Source organism: Protopterus annectens, chromosome 8.part0, assembly GCF_019279795.1.
Source record: "Protopterus annectens isolate FY-2018-M chromosome 8.part0, PAN1.0, whole genome shotgun sequence".
In the NCBI taxonomy this organism is placed as follows: Eukaryota; Metazoa; Chordata; order Ceratodontiformes; family Protopteridae; genus Protopterus; species Protopterus annectens.
The window spans coordinates 1,666,717,588-1,666,730,886 of NC_056741.1; the positions used below are offsets into that span (position 1 = coordinate 1,666,717,588).

The 13,299-nt window shown below is 40.6% G+C and overlaps 1 protein-coding gene across 4 annotated transcripts in view; it reads left to right on the plus strand.

The window, feature by feature from the left end:
* Positions 1 to 13,299, plus strand: part of ROBO3 (roundabout guidance receptor 3) — a 2,447,731-nt gene that overhangs the window by 2,423,411 nt on the left and 11,021 nt on the right. The gene's annotated exons all lie outside the window — the stretch shown is intronic.

Consider the following 13,299-nt stretch of genomic DNA (forward strand, 5'->3'; position numbering starts at 1 on the left):
TAGTTGAAGTCGCCCAGTATGGGAGTGTTAGGTTGGACCCTAATTTTCTCCAGGGTGCTTAGGAATGTGGGGTGTGAGTCTCGGGACATGGTTGGGGACCTATAGCAGGCTACGACGTGAATCGCTGTTTTTCCCAATGTTAGCTGCACCTGAAGTATCTCAGATGCGTTATGTTGGGCTACCAGTCTGGAAGTGTACACATCCTTTATGAATATGGAAACGCCACCACCTTTGGAACTATGGTCCAAGTTCTGGGACCAAAATGTGTGGAATGGGTTATAGCCTGGTAGTGCAGGGGTTCTTTTTGCTGCCTTGAACTAGATCTCTGTTACAGCACAAATGTCGATGTTTTCCACTTTAAGGAGTGCTTTGAGCGAGTGCATTTTCAGATTTAGATTTCTACCATTGAGCAGCATTACCCACAGATTGCATTTGTTTGTAGCTGTTACAGTGGTAATTTGGTCTTTGGAACACTGCCTAAAAAAGGCACTATAGGGGTGGCAAGAGCCTTAGCCAGTATCCAGAAGCCTAGGGTTGACAGATGCAGGCCATCTCTGGCAAAGCATCCAGGTCTGTCAATCATGTCATCTCAGGCAGACAGATACTGAATCCTCTTACAATGACACCAGAAACTTAGCCAATTGTTGAAATCAATCATTTTCTGCTTGTACTGTGGTATTATTATGGGTGATGGTACTACCTGGGCTACATAATCTGAGAGCTCCTCCATGTCTCTTTTCTTGTACTCCAGGGAGGTATGTCTCAGGTCATTCACACCCATATGTACAATGACAGAGTCATATTTGTACCTGTTGTTGAGGGACCTGAGTGTGTGTGTTATGTGGTGAATCCTGACACCTGACAGGCAGATGACTGTTACTTTCTCCTTATTCAACCTAGTGAGTGGGACATCAATGTGCCTCACTATCGAGTCACCTATGACTAGAGTGTTGGGCACGCTGTTTTGCCTTAGGGGCTTTGGTTGAGTGGCATACTGTTTAGGTGAGTTATGTGTCTCGTGATTAGTGTTGTGTTGTGGTCGAGTGCGTTTCTGCCTTGGAGGTCTCTGCTGTTTGAGTAGATTTGTATTGAGAGCCTCAGCAAAGGTGGGTGGGTGGTTTGTGCTTTTATGTGAAGACAGTGCTGGTGTGTGGTCTGGAGGGCTATGTGTTCCATGTGGTGTGGTGCACGTGTTGACCTTCTCCTCTTGACCAACTATTCTGGTCTTGGCTGGAGGGTGCGTGGCTTCCAGTTTGGATGTATAAGTGCATCTCTTGTAAGTCTGAGTGTTGGGAGGTAAGAGGAGAGGGTTGTCAGTGTACATGAGGCAGTTGCTGCATTGTCTCAGTATGTCCAAATTCACCAGGTTAGTTGGAGGAAGCACAGGGAACTGATCTTTAGACATGTCTGGAGGGGTGGGAGCTAATAATAAGTACTTGAGTTGTTTCCTTGTAGAACATTTAGTGCTGGTAACACTTTTGTGTGCTACAATAATTGCTACAAGAAGTCTGGTAGAGTGCTAAACTAATAAGCTAGTAAAAGTGCAGGAGAGGAGAGAAGTAGCAGATCTAAGGGAAAAATTGAAGAGCAGACTTTGACACTGCTCAGAAGCTTAGAAACTGTCCTGGATACAGCAAATCTATATCTGGACTAGACTTGCTACAGGAAAGGTGAGAAACAACCGCAAATGCAGGCTTTAAAACCAGAAAGGTGAAAGAGATGGAAAAATTCCCCAAATGGCCAATAAACTACAATTTCTGTGCCAGAAACCACTCCTCTTGTGGTAGATAGGCTACCTAGTGCTTACTTCTCCCACTGATTTGCTAGAATTCCCTCCAGCACAGAAAGGCTTGGGAGGCTCAGAAGCTTATCAACAGACCTGGATACAGCAAATCTGTATCTCGACTAGATTAGTTACAGGAAAGGCTGGAAACAAGTGCAAATGCGGGCTTTTAAACCAGAAAGTTGAAAGAGATGGAAAACTGGCCAAACGGCCAATAAACTACAATTTCTGGGCCAGAAACTACTCATCTTGTGGTAGATAGGCTACCTAGTTCTTACCACTCCCACTGATAAGCTAGAAGGCTTCCCTCCAACACAGGAAGGCTTGGGGGGCTCAGAAGCTTGCCAACTGTCCTGTATACAGCAAATCTGTATCTGTACTAGACTAGTTACAGAAAAGGCAGGAAACACGCTTAGAATTTTTTTCCCAGAAAGCAGCTGAAACAGCACTAAAACAATTCAAGTGCAGTGCAAGCTAGCACAGCTGAGTATATAGCAGTATTAAAGTAAATACAGTTTAAATAAATGCAATTCATTCAAAATGTATTCTGAGCTAAATTCAACTCTGAACAGTCGAAAAGTGCCAAAAAATATACTTATCAGCTGAGAAGCACACTCAGAATGCAAGGAGAGAGATTTTTTTTTGGTTAGTAAAATACAAAAGGAGGAAGGAGGAGCAGAAGATAATTCAAGGTTAAGAACCTAAGTGGGTTGGCCTTCTCAAATGTTCTGTCTGTATCAGAATGAACACTAGACTGGGAGGAGTTTTTCAGATCAAATTTACAGTAGGAGCAGGCAACTGCAAAGCCACCAAATATAACAACACACACAAATAGGGTGGGTGGGAGGAGAAAAAATAGTTTCAGAACAGATGAGAAAACAGCAAACAAATTCAGCAAATATATAAAATAATTCAGTCGGGGAAAAATTAAGACAATGCAGAATTCTGAAAAGTTAGTGCCAAGCAATATACTTATCAGCCTTATAATTCCAGATTGTTTCAGTAGCACTCCAGTCAGAACACAAGGAAATTCTAACAGTGTATCCAGGGAGAAGGGACTGTTTTCAACAGTCAATGAAGGAAAGAGCTGGGGAATGCTCAGCCAGTGGAATACGACTGCAACAGGGTGTTGTGCTGGCTAGCAACAATAATTTGGCATCTGTAGATATTGTATTGCAAGACTATATAAAAGATGATTTGACCAGTATATGGAGAGGGGGGACACAATACTAACAATTGTAAATATATGATGCATGTGAACATTTCAGGTTTAATTGTCATATTTTAGAAAAAAAGAAAGTACAGATGATGAAGAAAACTCCAAACAAGAAAGGCAATCGGATAATATTGTTACCGAACATATTGGTAGAGAAAACATTATGGGTGGAGTAACTGAAGCAGAAAATCTAGTTAATATCAAGAAGGAATAAAATAAATAAATGAAATAGGGAGTGTTTTACAAGGAGACAAAAATCTTCAGGTGGAGAATAAAACCTGATAATACAGTGTTAGAGAGAGATGAAGGAGAAGAGGGAGAATTTGAAAAAAAAGACAAACATAAAGAAAAGACAAGTCAGTTGGGTGATGGGTAAAAAGAAAGAAAATGATAAAAATTAAGATTGAAAGAAAGAGGGATGTAGAAAATGAAAGGGATAATAAAGGAATGCTGGCATTAAATACAAATAGTATTACAAATGATATTGGAGCGTTGGTAGTGGCTGAGTTTCATAATTAATTTCTTACAACAATGTTATGTTTGCAGGATACTAGAGATGTGAAGAAAGGAAAAAAAGGGAATGAACTATGGCAATACCAGGAAGGAAGATTATGTTGGGTCTATGTTCGCTTACCGAATTAAAAAAACCTTGAACCGCAAAACAACAAAAGAAAAACAGCAAACTAGAAAAACAGCAAACACCAATAACAGCAAAATGAAATAAGTGAATGGCTATACTCTGCCAGCATTGCACATACAACAAACCAAGGTGGGGGGCTGCCCCCGCACACCTCCCCAGTATGGGGAGCTGTGCCCCCCCACCTGCTAACTATATATACCAACTCTGAGATCACACTACAGTGAGGAATAGGTCAAATTTAGTAGGTTTCCCTTCACTTATCGTGTTACTTCCTGGTTGTTGGCTGACTATGGCCATTCGCTGAATTTATTTTCAAAGTTATTGGTGTTCACTGTTTTACGTTCGTTGTTTCACGGTTCAAGGTGTCTATAATTCAGTAAGTGAACATAGACCTGATTATGTAATCATGCGAGAATGATATGTGTTCAGGGTAGATATTTTGATAAAACATGAGGAAATAAAGATATTAGATGTGACAATAATAATACCTGGAAGGATACAAATATCTGTTCTAAGAAAAAGAGAGAAATGTGTATGACTAATTGTAACTTACGCATACTGATATGATAGAGAGAAAAATATGTTTGAAGAAGTTAAAATATTTGTTTTGTTGAATATGTCATTTATTTTTGTGGGAAATGATAACTTCAGTTTGAGAAAGAAAAGAGAAAAATAACACAGAATGTTAAAGTGATGAAGGAGGAAACACTTTATGAATGGATGAAAGTAGAAAAGAATGGACATAGAGAAAAGGGGATTTTTAAAACTGAAATAGATAATACTTTGTATTGAAAGGATAGAAAAGTAATGGGGGAAGTAGAAATGGCTGAATTTTCAAATCACAGAGCAGTATGGGCTAGAATAGGGGATGACAGAGAGAGATATTAAGGGAAGGTAAAGAAATAATGGGTTTAACTGATGAGATTAGTAAGCAGAATGAGATAAAGGAAGAACAGAAGTAGTTATGGGAACAATATATGCTAATGAGAGTACATTATAAAAACTGGGTATGTTGTAAGAGTGTCAAGAAAGTGTTTGTACCAACAATAAAAAAAGAATAAAGCAAAGAAATGTGGAAGTATATGATGATATGAAAAGAAATAAGAGTGTGGTGACAGAATAAGAGATATAGATATTAGAAAAAATAGAGAAAAAGTAATGTGTTATAGATGCAACTATGTTAAAAAGAAAAAAAGGGAATGTTTCATCATGTAGGTAAAGAAAAACTAACACAAAATTTGATAGAGTGAAGTACTAAACAGAGATAAATTTTGAAAGTGATGGAAAGATTTGTAGGTAAAATGTATGAGAATTAATTAATATAAGATAAAGAGTGGATTGTGAAAAATACTGGAAAGTAGTCAGAATTGTCTGAAAAAGGAAATTGGCATGCAAGAATTCATAAAAGAATAGAATGAATCACCACAAGGAATTGATGGATTATTTTATGGATATTATAAAAAATGAATGAAAATGAGAGAACAGTGTTTTGTAAAATAGTAAATGAATTGTTAGAAAGAAAGCAAAACTTGTGGTGGAGTAACTCAATTTATATGGAAAAAATGATGCTAGAAAATATATTTAAAGATATTTAAAAATGGTGAAAGTAATGCAAAAAGATGCAGAAGGTTCTGGTTGAAGTTTTGGAATGAAGGTGAAAGAAATTAGTCTGTATTCCAATACTGTAGGTAGAACTTGGAATAAAATTATTTATTTATTTTATTTTACATTTGCTGACCGGGATAGCCCGACTGGATACTTGTCCATTTTCAGCGTAGGCCCAGGGAGAAATGCTCCATACATACATACAGAAAAACTGTTGCATCAATCAAGTAAAAGCACTGTTACATATACAATACATAGGATAAAAGTCATTCATTCTGTTATATATAAATCTGATTTGTTATAGAGTAACAATTTGGAAGCAATGTAGGGGTGGCCAAATGACCTCTTTAGCACATATTTATATTGCCAGAGTTAGTCAGGATTTGAGCAAGGACGTAGCCATTGCCTTTTAAAGTCTTTTTTTTTAATTTTTGTTAATTGGGTTAAAATTGGTTCTGATGTAAGCTCAGCAGGAAGTGAGTTCCATATTTTACCAACAGAGTCGGCATATAGAGGGTCTCCAGATGAGTTGCTGCTTTTGAGGGTTTGGACTAGTAATTTGTTGGATGAACGAAGTGTCTTGAGGTTGCTGTAAGGGGTGATACTTTGGGTCTATATTACGATGTTGAACGGTTCAAGGGAGATCTCCGTACAGTGCAGACATGGACGTTTTCCATTGTCTGCACTGTAGTGCGATCTCAGAGTTAGTATATTTAAGTAGTAGGGGTGCAGAGGGGCTTGCTCCCATACTTCGAGCATTTTAATGGTTTGTTTGGGTGGGGTTTTTTTTTTTTTTTTTTTTTTGCCGTTTGACATTACGACGTTTCGATATTTAGGGGTCAATTATTACGTGTTCGAACATTTGACTGCTCGATCACGTAATATAGACCCAATAATTTTTGTAAGTATGTGTGTGTTTTCAGGTTGGCAGAGAATTTTATGTGCTACTATTAGCTGATTGTACTGAAGTTGGATAGGCAATTCTAGCCACCCTAGATTTTTTAGGTTCTGACAGTAGTATGTTCTGTATGCTGCTCCAGTGGCAAATCTAGCAATGTGATTAAAGCAGCTAGAGAGTTTATTAAGGTCAGACTTACTCAAGTTCATGAAGAGAGGGGATACATAAAGGAGGGTGGAAAGTAGATGTGTACGGGCAATTACTGTCCTAGCTAGTGGAGTGAGGAAAGGTTTGATCTTGTATAGTGAGCCAAATTTTTTATTAACTTTTTTAATAGTTTGATTAATATGCATATCAAACTTGAGGTTATTATCAACTGTTACACCTAAGAGTTTGGTACAGGGATCTGGGACAATGACAGTGCCATTGTTAAATTTTATAGTAAAAGTTGGAGCGGAAGCTTTACGAGTGGGGGAAAAAAATAGTAGCTTTGTTTTGTTGGGATTTAATAGGAGACGTTGATTACAGAGCCAATTTTCGACAGTATTAAACACATTTTGGGATAGAGTCTGCGGACTTAAAGGGGAGGTGGCAGAGCAAATCAAAGTGGAGTTATCTGCATATTGAATGCAGGTGGCTGTTGGGATGACTGGGTACAGGTCATTAATAAAGATTGAAAATAGTAGGGGTCCTTATATAGAGCCCTGAGTGACCCCAACGGTGATAGGTAGAAGGGAAGATAGTATGTCACCATAGTACAGCCTGTTGTCTACTACTCAGATAAGATTTGAACCATTGGATAGCCTGGACATCTAGGGGAATAGTTTTAAGTGTGTGTATGAGAAGCTGGTGGTTGACCATGTCAAAGGCTTTGGAGAGATCAAGAAAGAGGGTAGAAGAAAGCTTATTGTTGTTTCGGTTTTGATGAATAACATTGGAGAAGGAGAGGATGGTCGTGGTTGTACTGTGGAATGGTCTGAAACCATGCTGTGAGTTAGCCAGGAGATTGTGCTGAATGAGATAGCTCAGGAGTTGTTTATGGATGCATTTCTCCATAATTTTAGCCAGGGGTGACAAAATATCTATAGGTCTGTAATTTGACAGTTTAGTGGAACTGCCTTCTTTGTGGAGTGGAATAACATGGGATGTCTTCCAGATGGAGGGGATAGTGGCTTCTGATATAATTCTATTGATCAGGATAGAGATCGGGTATGCTATGGTATCCGCACTTTTTTAGATACTCAACTGGGAGGAGATCCGCTGCAAGGGTGGTAGGTTTTAGTTTCTTGATTAGGGCACAGATAAGTGATGTGGAAACTGGTTGAATTTTAAAGGGGGGTTGAGAACTAGGTGTGGCAGCATTAGGGCTTGGGCAACTGGGAGATAGTTGGTTAGCTAGTGACTGGATAGTTTCTGTGAAGAAACTATTAAAGGAATTGGCAACATCTTCCAAATGTTTTTGGATGGTAGCTGAGGGGGTAGAAGTTGTGCATTGCCCTGGGTGAATAAGTTTACTTATGCCTGCCCAAAACTTTTGTGGATTGTTTTGATGCTTCTGCTGTAAATGGCAGTAAAAGGTTTTTTTTCTTATCTAGGGTGGTAGATTTTTTAGTGTTGTTCCCTAGTTGTCTAAATCTAAGTTGATCTAAGTAAGATCATTTGTCTGGTTTCTTTTGAAAGCCATGAAACAACTTTTGCATTAGTTCTTATAGAACGTGCAGGTGCAGGGGTATCAAGGAGGGCTAGGAATTTGGTGTTGAAATATAATACAGCTTCTTCAAGTGGTGATGTTTTAGGACTGCCCAATTACATGCTTTGAGCTCATTTTGGAAATTAGTGGGGTCGAAGTTATATAGGTAAGAAAATAGTCACTTATGTCTTCAGGTCGGGTACCGGCCCTATACATGTGGGGATGGCTATTAATAATTATCCAATCTAGAATACTATCTTTGTTGTTAGGTTTACTGATCCTAATTGGTGAGGATATGATCTGAGTAAATCTGTATAGATTTACATGGATGGTCGGAGATTCTGAGGAGAAAATATTGCAGTCAATGTTGAAGTCTCCTAGAACAATGCTTTCTTGAGGGTAGTTACTAGACATCCAAGATAGGATATCTTCTAGGGTGTTTGCATTATTACCTGGGAGACTGTAGACATGGGCTATGTTAATACTTTTGTTTTTATTAATTTGAGGTTTGGTAATGAGAATTTCAGCATTATCAACACGGGTTGGTTGTGTGGAATCAGCGGTCACATCTAGAGTAGTTTTGTATAGTACAGCTACCCCTCCTCCCTTCCTAGTGGTACAGTCTAACCTTATTATGTTATAACCTGGGGGTAAAACTTCATTATCTATCACACATATTCATATTTTCAAAGCAATGCTAAAAGACTTCTTTTCTGCCTCGTGGCTTTGTCCCTGCTCCTCATCTGGGGCAAAGCTCTCTAAAATCTTTCATCACCTTTCTTATACCTCCCTTTAAAGCACTAAATCACTCAACATGCTTATCCCTTTCTAATACCTCACTTTATTGTACTCCTTAAACTACTATACCTACTTCTAATTAGTGCAACCAAATTACTGTTCCATCACTACTACTCAGCTAACACTCATACTTGCTTATTTCCTTTTATACATCACTCTGTTGTATTTCTTAAATTACTCCTATGTATCTTATACACCACTCTTCTGTAAAGTCCCACTACAAGGGTTTTAAATGTAATGTTTGTGAATATCAGTACAAATTTGATTATATTTTTATGCTATGTATTCTCTGAAACTGCATCATAAAAGTTGTTATTGTAAATACTGATTGCATTGAATATGATATATTGGAGCTTTTCTTCCCAGGATTCAATTGAAAAAGGGTACCTGTAGCCAGTCAGACTTTCCCAGTAAATAAATGTCAATAAAAAAAAATTGTTAAAAAATAGGAAGGAAGGAAAATAAAGAGGTAAGATTAGTGGTGTGTGATGTAGGAAAGGCATTTGATAACATTTCTTGTGAGGCTACAGCATGTAATAGGTTCATAGGTGTGTACTAGGCTAATGGCCCTGGAGCCTTTACAAGCCTAGCCCAAAACAATTGCCCAGGCACTGTGCCACCTGATGTTAGTTCACAGTGCCCCTATCCAGTAGGGCAACTGGAGTGATCCCTGGGGTGAACTTTCTGTTACCCATCCACTCATCAAGATTTCTCTTGAAGAGGGCCAGCTAGGTGCGCTGCTTGAAATGAATGGAAAGCTTATTCCAGAGTATGGGCAGTCTTTGGGAAATGAATCTGTTCCTCCAACATGTTCTGTTAATTGTGGTAATGAGGTTGTGATCTCTGGAGCATGTGGTGCTGGGGGATTGGGATTTCTTTAGGTGTAGCATTTCAAGTAGGGCTTGGTTGGACATGGCTTTGTAAGTTGATATGGTTCCAGTTTGTTTTGTAGCTCATGTAGGATGCAGCCAGGGATATTATCAGGTGCCATGGATGCTGTATTCTTGGCTTTGGACAAGGCAGCTTTTACCTGTGCTGCAGAAATAGTGGGTATCAGGCTTTCTTCTGGTATTGTCATAGGGCCTTTGGGGGGGGGGGGGGGGGTAAAGTTGGCAGTGAATTTGTCGGCCACTATGTTGGCTAAATATGTTGGCTTAGGATCGGAGGTGCCATTGTGCAATAAGTCAGAGCAAATCTGGGTATTGTCTTGGAGGTTTTTGATATAGCTATAGAAGGCTTTGTGGTTGTTTTTGGTGTCAGCCACAATTCTACTTTCATAGTTGGTTTTAGAGGATTTGATAAGGGATCCCAGTTTTTTGTTGAGACTGATAAGGGAGGTTTTTCCAGTCTTGTGACGTCATTTTTTTCTGCAACAGTTTCTTCCTCCTGTTGTAGAGTTTATTGATGGCTGGGGATCACCAGATCAGCTTCCTCTTTTTGGAGGAGAGCATCTTAGTTCTATTTGATATGGCAAGGTCCATGCATTTGTGTATGTGCTCGTACAGTGCATTGGTGTATGATTCGACAGTCATACAGCTGATGTTCATCGTGCATACAGCTGCAGTCATAACAGATGGGTTATCCTGCCGTCAGGCGGGTCCTCGGTCGGCCGAATTCCAAAGTCTAGGTCCGGCGTCGGTTGTCGTCGCTTCTTCCCTGACGTCAGTGCGGCAGGAGTATAAAAGAACCAGCCGATGCCATTTTCTTCCGTCTTTCTTGCCACGCGGTGCCCGAAGCAGAAGCAGTTCGCAAGTGCCGGTCGGCCATCTCCTGAGATTTACGAAAAATATTTCAGCCGAAGTCTTCTGGAAAGCTAAGTACCCCGTTGGGGAAACTTTTCTTGCCTCAGACCGATGTCAGACAAAGTTAATATTTGCATTTCATGCGGGAAGCAAATACCGCATAAGGATTTCCATTCCTTCTGCATTCCTTGCTTAGGCCCAGACCACGACGTCTCGGCCTGTCGTTTTTGTGCTAGATTCAACAAACGCACTATTAAGCGTCGGACGGAGTTCGCCCAACACTATTTTGGTAAAAAGTTTAATTACATTATGTCGTCGGATACTCCGACTCCAGTTTTGAGTAAAAGATGCAAAGATAAGGACCGACATACGAGGTCCGTGACTTCTACCTACAGCACGCTAAAGCCGGCTACAGGTGCTCCGGTTCTCAGCAAGGCGCCTACGCAGCCCCTGAGTACCGATGATGCTTCTTTAGCGGTGTCTTCTGTGCCCGAGGTCGCAGGCTCCTCGGCCCCCATTCCGACTACAGATACCAACGCCACTCTTGGCGGGGAAACTCAGAGCTTAGACAGGCCTTCCACCTCTCAAGGTGTCTTCAGGCCTTCCTCTTTTTCCATTAAGGCTTTCACAAAATCTAAAGCAGCCATGAAAACTAAAAGACAAGCTCCACAGAGCCCCTCTCAAGGCCCCATGCCTAAAAAACAGATGCTCAAAATGGCTGAGGATTTGATTACTCTTATCAGGGGTTCTCAACCCCCCTTGGACAAAAGGCCCAGATTGGAGGAAGACTACCCTTCCTCAGACCAAGCCTCTATTACCTCAGAACATTTTGAGGAACAGGAATATTCATATTCCCCTTTTGAAGATTCTGATGCTGAGGAGTCCATTCCCTCAGCCCCCTCCCCCCCCCGAGGACTATTCTTTTGGGGAAACCTTACATACTTTGAGGGAACACTTTCACTGGGAAGGTCAAGATTGCTCAGATTCCAAGAAAAGGCTCAGGGATTTTCTCTTGCTTCCTCAGCACAGGCCTCTGGCTATCCCTCCTGTCTTGGATATATTAGATGATGTGTATACAGAAGCCAGCCTCAACCCAGATTCTTTACCTCCAGCTCCTGTTAAACCTGACAGGTATTACCGGGTTCCTGATTCACACCAATTCCTATACAAAAGCCATGCTGCTGACCCAGAAACTATTTCACAGGGTCCCAAGGGAATTAAGGCCTCTACTGCCAAAAATCCATTACCTTCAGAGAGAGATTCCAGAGCTTTAGAAAGGTGGGGGAAAAAGGTATACACCTCGGCCACTTTAACCATGAGGGCATTAAACTGTCAGTTCCATATGTTAAAGTATCAACAGTTTGTTATCTCAGTTGAAAAGCAAAATGACACAACCTGAGCAACCAGATGTAAAGGAGTTGCAGGATTTGTTGCATAGTGCAGAGCAAGTGGGTAAACATACCTTGCAATGTGGTTTTGATGCTTTAGAGGCCTCATGTAGAGCTGCTGTTACAGGGTCTGTCATACGTAGACATGCTTGGCTCAAAGAGCAAACCTTACCAGATCATGTCAAAGCTAAATTACTAGATGCACCTCTTCAAAAAGATGTATTGTTTGGTATTAAAGCAGAGGAGGTGCTAAAGAAAATGGAGGAAAAGGCAAGATCAATGCAAACAGTGAAAGATTTCCTACAGGTACAACCTCCATGTTTCAGCAGAAACTGGCCTTCAAAAAATTGGTCCTTTCCAGCCACGGACAGACCTCAAAGAGGCAGATACAGGCGCCCGAGAGGTAGAGGGCAATCTCAAGTATCATTTAGAGCCAGACAATGGCAAGCACCTACACCAAGAGGTGGAGAAGATAGATCACAGTCTTTCAGAAAGCAGACACAATGACGTTTCCCTCTGCATGCCAAGCAAAGCTTTAATGGCAGCACCTTTAGGCGGAAAACTGGCTTTATTTTCAAAAAAAATTGGCATATTGTGACAAAAGACAAATGGATTTTGGACATTATAGACAGAGGCTACAGATTCCACTTTTACACCCTTCCAGAAATGAGAGGCATGCCAAACCTGCCACAAAATCAAAGGGCAGAGGCACAAAAACAAATTTCAGCTCTCATGGACATGAAAGCTATTCAAGAGGTACCTGCAAAAGAACAGGGTCAAGGTTTTTATTCCAGACTATTCCTGGTACCAAGGAAGGACAAAGATTGGAGACCTATTCTGAACCTATCCATCCTAAACACATATTTACTCGTACCAAAATTCAAGATGCTCACATTACAGCAGCTTCTTCCCATGCTGGGCAAGGAGTCTTGGCTGGTAACATTGGACCTCAAGGAGGCATACCTGCATGTCCCTAACAGACAAGATTGCAGAAGATACCTCAGATTTCTTGCAGGTTCAACCCATTATCAATTCTCTGCATTGCCCTTTGGCTTATCTACTGCGCCCAGAGTGTTCACGAAATGCCTGGCATCAGTAATTGCCTTCTGCAGACTTCAAGGCATACAAATATACCCATATCTGGATGACTGCCTGATCCAAGCGGACAGCAAGCACATACTTCTGAAACACCTGGCGTTTGTAATAAAGTTGTTGAACTTTCTGGGATACACAGTCAACAAAAAGAAATCAAAACTAATGCCCTCTCAATCAGTAATTTTCCTGGGTGCCAGCTTGAATACAAACACCCAGATGGCCTACTTCACGCCAGAGAAGCAAGGGCAACTATCTCAATACTTCAGAAAAATGGCAACCTTCACCAGGCTGACTGCAAGGAAAATCCTGCAGGCTCTGGGATTCATGGCATCTTGCATACTGCTGATCCCATGTGCAAAGCTGCATATGAGGAAACTTCAATGGTACCTAAAAAAACTTATGGTCTCAACACAGCTACAGTTTGGAAACAATTATACCACTCAT